This window comes from Lagopus leucura, unplaced genomic scaffold (assembly GCF_019238085.1).
Source record: "Lagopus leucura isolate 7727_CA_CO unplaced genomic scaffold, USGS_WTPT01 Super-Scaffold_73, whole genome shotgun sequence".
NCBI lineage: Eukaryota > Metazoa > Chordata > Aves > Galliformes > Phasianidae > Lagopus > Lagopus leucura.
In genome coordinates, this window is record NW_024962252.1 from 63,933,346 (window position 1) to 63,939,412 (window position 6,067).

Below are 6,067 nucleotides of genomic sequence, written 5' to 3' on the forward strand. Positions count from 1 at the left end.
ACTCAGCAAAAACACCACGCTGGGTGCCACTGACACCCATCTCCCGTGGTGGTTTTCTTAACTGGTCTGGAAGGGAGGAAGGGAGGAAGGGAGGAAGGAAGAGGAGAGAGAGAGAGAGAGAGAGGATCAGGTCCTCAGGAAGGATTAGTAGCAATAAAGTATCCTAAATTTTGAGGTAAATTGTAACTCTAGGAAATTCTTTTGATATATTTGTGTTGGGTCTGCTTAGCCGCAGTTCAGTATTGAACAGAGCAAATGATCAGCATCAATAGAAATAAGACCATGAATGTCTCAATTTAGGAAGCAGAAATAGAGTCCAAAGTGTTTGTGGACTTTAGACATATACAATGTTTTAAAATAGTTTCATTATCAAGTGAAGCTGCTCAGTCTTGTTCTTCTGCAAAAGTGGTCGAAGGGATGTAGAAAAACATTCTGTGCAAATTTTTGACAGTGGTAAAGGGCTATGTATGTAAACCTTTTCCAAGGATTTAGTAATCAGCTCAGGTTAACAGCATGAAGCATAATAACTCATCTGGTTATTACCCTATACAAAACACCCTGAGGCAGTATGTACTGACTTGTTAAAAAGCAGTAGAAATGCAGATTAGAAGGCTGATTTAAAAAAAAAAAGAAAATCCCCCCCTCAGATTAATCAGAGTGTTTTGTTAATTACATGCTATGCAAAAATACAACCTTGTCCTCTTGATATAGGAAAAAAAAAAAAAGAAAAGAAAAAAAAAAAAAGAACTCTACAATGTGTATTTATTCTCAAGAGGAAGCAAAAGTATGAAGAAATGTCAACATTGAATCTCAGCCCTACTGTGTACTGCAGTACTGCCAAAGGCAGCAGTCTAATGGTCTGCAAGACCCAAATTCATCCCTGGTATTGTTCAGCTCTCACTGGTGGAGAAACAGCATGGACAAGTTTGTCTCATAATGATAAACAGACCAGCACAAAAGGTATCTGCCTGATAAGAGCAGACCTCAGTGTCCCACTGCTGGGAGAAGAGAGTACATACCACTACCAGTTGTTGGTTTAACTCAAGCTGTGGTGCGTAAGTCACTAATTCTCCTTGTTCATTCCATGCAAAAGTGCTAGGTGTTTCCCACTGCTGGCTGACCCAATCCAGCCACGAGGTGGTTTCACTGGACTCTGGCTCAGTAGATCTTGAGTTCCTTACCACCGTTAACACCAGCTGGGCACAGGTCATCACCTGGAAAACAAGAGTAAGGACTTCAGTGACCAACTACAGGAGCCCAGAGAAGAGTATGAGAACAAGGAAAATATGGTGATACTTCTTAATACACTTTTCCCTCCTTCTAGCTCATTCGTGGTTCAGTTTCTTCATATAAGAATTGTTTTTTGCCTTGCATAGTCTTCAGTGAGTATTTTTTCCCCTCACAAAGTCCTCTGATATCTACAGGAAAAGCAAATTCTTCTTGAAAGCCCATCACTCCTGGTGTCTTCTTGTGCAGACTGTCACTGCTTCTTCTTGATGGTCCCAGCTTCCTATCAACAGATACAAGATGCCAGTTTTATCCCTTCTTCCAGTCACACAGAGATCTAAGCTCTTGACCTCACACACATACGTGCATTTGATTGCTGGCTCTTTCTTGCTCCATCCTAAAAATCCTTGCTTGGTGACTCCAAGAGAATCACCAAGGACAAGGCCTCAGAGCCACAGTGAATCAGTACATCTTTGCAGTGTCTCTGTGTTTGGCCAAGTTAACCAGAGAGCTCAGTAAGTTTATGCTTTGCAGAGCTATGCTGGCAAACACTTCCAGTCTTGAACCACCCACCCAGATTCCTACAATAGCACAGATAAACTAATCTGTGCATTTCTAATGTACCTGTCATGCAGCATGGAGATACTGTGATATCTGAATCAGTGGAAGCTGTCAAAGCTTTCCAACATGACTTTTCTTGGATTGGGATAAGCTAGCAAACATCAACAAGAGCTAGGGCTGCTGTGGAGCTGTAAGCACACAGCTTGTAGCACTGCATTTTGCAGGGAATCTGTATAGTTAATGTGAGCTGCTGCTGTAGTTGTCCCTGGCAATGAGGCAGCAGAAGCTGGAAGCGTTATCTGAAGAACAGCCAGATCTTACACAGCCCAGTAGGCTGATGTTAGTTTTGATGGTCTACTTCAGAGCTTCTCAAAAACACTAAAATACACATGTTGCTGTTTATCTGATGTCTTCTTGTTCGAAGAAAAAAAAAAAAAATACAGAGAGAGGAAAAAAAAAAAAAAAAAAAAAAAAAGCAGAAGTGTGTGGGAAAGAAAATGGGGCTGATTTCAGACATTTGCTATGAGAGCCAGCTCTCTACTTGACTAATTTCATCTGTGTTCTGCATGGCCTTTGGGTAAAGCATGGATTAAAGTGAATGCTTTCTACATGGAAAAGAAAGAAAGCACAAAAGAAATGTAGGTTGCATTTCAGGACACGATATTCAACTGTCATGGAATTTTTCAGACTAAAGAAGTCAAAAAGGACTGAAAGTTCTGGTATTTCCAGCATCTGCATGCTGAGTAAGACAAATTACAAGGGAAAGAGATTTTTCTCTCTCTCCCCTTTATGACCATAAACACCCCAGGATCACATCTCAGAGAGCAGCCTAGTCAGCATGCACATGCACTGCAGATGCATGCAGCCACACACCATAGACAGAGACCGTGGAGAAGGCGGAGGCTGGGCCAGCATTCCAGGAGGGAAGCAGATCCATGCTGCTTTGCATCCGGACACAACTTCAGTGCTCAGTGCTGAAAGTGTAAAAGGGATCCAACCTGAGGAATTCAGGCCTCTGTCATCAAGAGCAGAACACTGCCCAAAGACAGCATCCTTGCTCTCCATCAGGAAATCGTCTTCTAGGAACAGCATCAGATCTGAAATCAAAGGTGAATCTTAACGCAAAGAGGCAGGTGCCAGCTCTAGATGTCTGTACCACTCAGGCAATTAGCTGACAAATATAAACCAGATCTCCATGTTTCAAAGCTCATTTGCATTGCTCCTGAGACAGTCTGTCAGGAAAGAATGTAATTAGGTTGAAACTGACAAGATTTATGCACGCAGGGGGAAAAAAAGGAAGAAAAAGAAAAAATGAAGCCGTGGAACACCCAGGCAAGTGGCAGTTCTGGCACGAGCAACCATCAGAAGACAAACATCACCGGGGCTGTAGCAGCAGTGAGGGAGGCATGGAGACAACCCCCCCAAATTCAGCTGAGGGGATGCTCACAAGCATCCAAGTATTGCTGGTAGCCTTGTCAGAAGACAGTTTTTGGCAGCTGAGCTGCAATGTCTCCAGCCCAAGCTGCCATCCATCCCCTCAGATGCATGAGCAAGGCTGTGGGGCAGCTAGGCCAGGTCTCTGCCCAGGCAGAACTGGGCCCCAGCTCTTCATGGATGCTGTGCGAGAGCCTGCAAGCCATAGCTCTCTGTTCATTAGACACTTTCCTTCTTTAAACAGGAGGGCTGTCATCCCAGTATCACATGCAAGCTCAGCAGTCACCACAGTGAACAGACCCACTGGTGCTGGGATGTCTCTCTCACTTGCTTAACTAGGTTACACGGCAAGGTGCCAAAACCTGTACAGCTGCCTTTCCTCACCAGCAAGAAAATTCCATTAAATTCACTCCTGGGGTTGGCATACCTGCTATTTAGGCATAAATTCACTGAGTAAAATCACCTGCTTAGCTCTGAACACTTAAGAAGGAGCTATTTTCCATTTGTAAAACTCAGAACTGTGACTAGAAAATACAGCTCTGCCATGCAAAGCATTGTTAATTCTGCTCTGTGGTGAAAGACTTCAGTAATTAAGTGATTAAAGCGTTTTAATAGTTGTTGGAGATAGTTCAATTGGCGTGGAAAAATGCATTCCTTCCTTCCACTTTTCCTCTTTCGGTATCACTGTGACAGGAACAAATGGGGTCTGAGCAGCTGACTTGTGAGTCTGGTCCTTTAGTCGCCGCTGGGCAGTGATTTTCAGCAGGCTGTTCCCACAAAGCACCGCCCTTCCCACCCTGCAGGAAGGATGGAGCTGGCGAAGAGGGCCCCAGCAGCCCTGCCAGGCTGCTGCCCACGCCGCAGGCAAGCCCAGGGCAGCCCCTGCAGCTGCATTTTAACCCAGATGGGTTAAACGTGTCAGAGTTCCCCCGTACAACTGACAGCTAATATATTTGCATGTGAATTAGCAGTAACAAAGAGACGCGGTCAGCTGTGTTGCCTTTGTCTCACTGGCTCCACTCCACTGTGGTGTATGACCCCAGGACTTGCAGCATGAGCTGTTGATTCCCAGCCATCTTTCCCAGGATGCTCACAACATTTGGACTCTTTTGTATCCTCTCACAGTCCTTTTAGGAAGCTATCCTTTACGTTCAGTTGTTCTTATTATTGTTCTTGTACTCAGAGCTACACAGATATCCCTGTGCAGGGATCTTTCAGGATCCCTGCCCTGGCAGCAGCATTAGCTGTCCTCTTTCATCCTCACTCTATTCCCTGATAATTTCCAATATTTAATTGGCTTTTGACTGCTGCTGAGGACAGACCTAGTGTTTTCATGAGTTTATCTGCTCAGAGTCCATCCCATACACACAAAATGGGGGTTCTCCCATCACATGCACCACTCAACACCATGATGTAAACCTTTTGCTTCACAGTCTAGATCATTTATCTACAATAATTTGATTTGCTTTTTTATTACAAGCCCTTCTCATCAGGTCCCCTTGCAATCCCTATAATTGTTCATTTCAATACGTTGGATGACTCCAACGTATTACTAGAACAGGTAAACTCATGACTCCTTTCCCTTTTCATCTCACTGAAGAATATGTTAAACAACCCATTCTTGACACAGATGATTAGCACAGACAAGGGACCTGCACAATACCTTTGGTGACTTCCCTCCACTGAGGAAAATTACTCCTTACTTCCACCCATACTTTTCTATCATTTAGCCAATTACTTGCATGGGTTAGGAGCTTACTTCTTGACACTTTATCACTTAGTTTCCATGAATACTTCTATGAAAAGACCACTGAAAAACTGAGGATGCTATGTCCTAGCATCACACATTAGCTGGCCTCACCAAAGTGCCCCTTGAGATTTGTTAGGCAGAAGTCCCCTCACAGAACCCAGGGTGACTCTTCACTGCTTGCCTGTTTTCACCCAGGTGCCCAGTAACACTATCCCATCTTGTAGCCTGATCTAATTTGCCTGGCACAAATGTCAGTTCCTAGATTTCACTCGCTTCCCAATCCCCATCCTTTTAACATGTGATTACGATCACATTTACCTCCCTCCAGTTTTCAGATGCCAGTCAGTGAGTGTCAATTACTACCTAATTTCTTGACTACAACTTGTACATTGGATTTCATTAGATATTAATTACATTTAGAAATTACAATGCCTGAATTATTCCACTGTCAATATTTTTCAGGACTGAAAAGGTGCTGAATTTTGTAAAGGACTCAGTTTTACCCAGGAGCATGAATTAATTACAGATTCACAAGGTAAGCACGCGTTTGGTTTGTTTGCCTAGCCACAGAAGTTCTTAGGCTTTCAATTTACATACAGCAGGACTTCACTTGCACAGATCCTGCAGAGCGTGAACTAATGCATTCATTTACTGAAAGTCATTCTGCTACACTTCTGTGTAAAGAAGTGGCTTGTGCATAGTTTATTTTGTATTTTTTTTCTATTTATATCTCTCAACTCAATTATTCTTAAAAATTCTAGGTTTGGAACTGCTACACTGATGATATGTTGACTTCTTGAAAGCAAAATCCACTGGCCCTCACTGTGTTCAGTGGGATATTTGCTACTGTTTTCAACATAATGTCAGCAGTTCATTCCGACCTGTTCTTAGTCCTTGCAAGCTATAGGAGTTGAGCAACAACTACACTTCTAATCATGCTGCATGCATGAGCACTGCCAGGACCAAAGAGCTTGCTGGGGATCAGTGAGGGATAAATGAAACCAGAGGCACTTACATACCTTTGGCAAAAGAAACCAACACCCAAGGAGTATATTTCAGAATTGAGCTTCCAATATGAGAAAAGGCCACGCAGCC

General features: G+C 43.3%; 2 long non-coding RNA genes across 2 annotated transcripts; one reads left to right on the forward strand and one right to left on the reverse strand.

Annotated features, from left to right (window-relative positions):
• Nucleotides 1-414: 414 nt before the first annotated feature.
• LOC122194332 lies at nt 415-2,701 on the reverse strand. The gene is made up of 3 exons (XR_006183114.1): nt 2,662-2,701; nt 1,297-1,510; nt 415-1,214 (listed from the first exon to the last, which is right to left on the reverse strand). It is a non-coding gene; the product is annotated as an uncharacterized LOC122194332 (long non-coding RNA).
• Nucleotides 2,702-5,201: 2,500 nt separating this feature from the next.
• Nucleotides 5,202-5,755, forward strand: LOC122181845. The gene is made up of 3 exons (XR_006179606.1): nt 5,202-5,317; nt 5,435-5,507; nt 5,734-5,755. It is a non-coding gene; the product is annotated as an uncharacterized LOC122181845 (long non-coding RNA).
• The last annotated feature ends 312 nt before the right edge of the window (nt 5,756-6,067 follow it).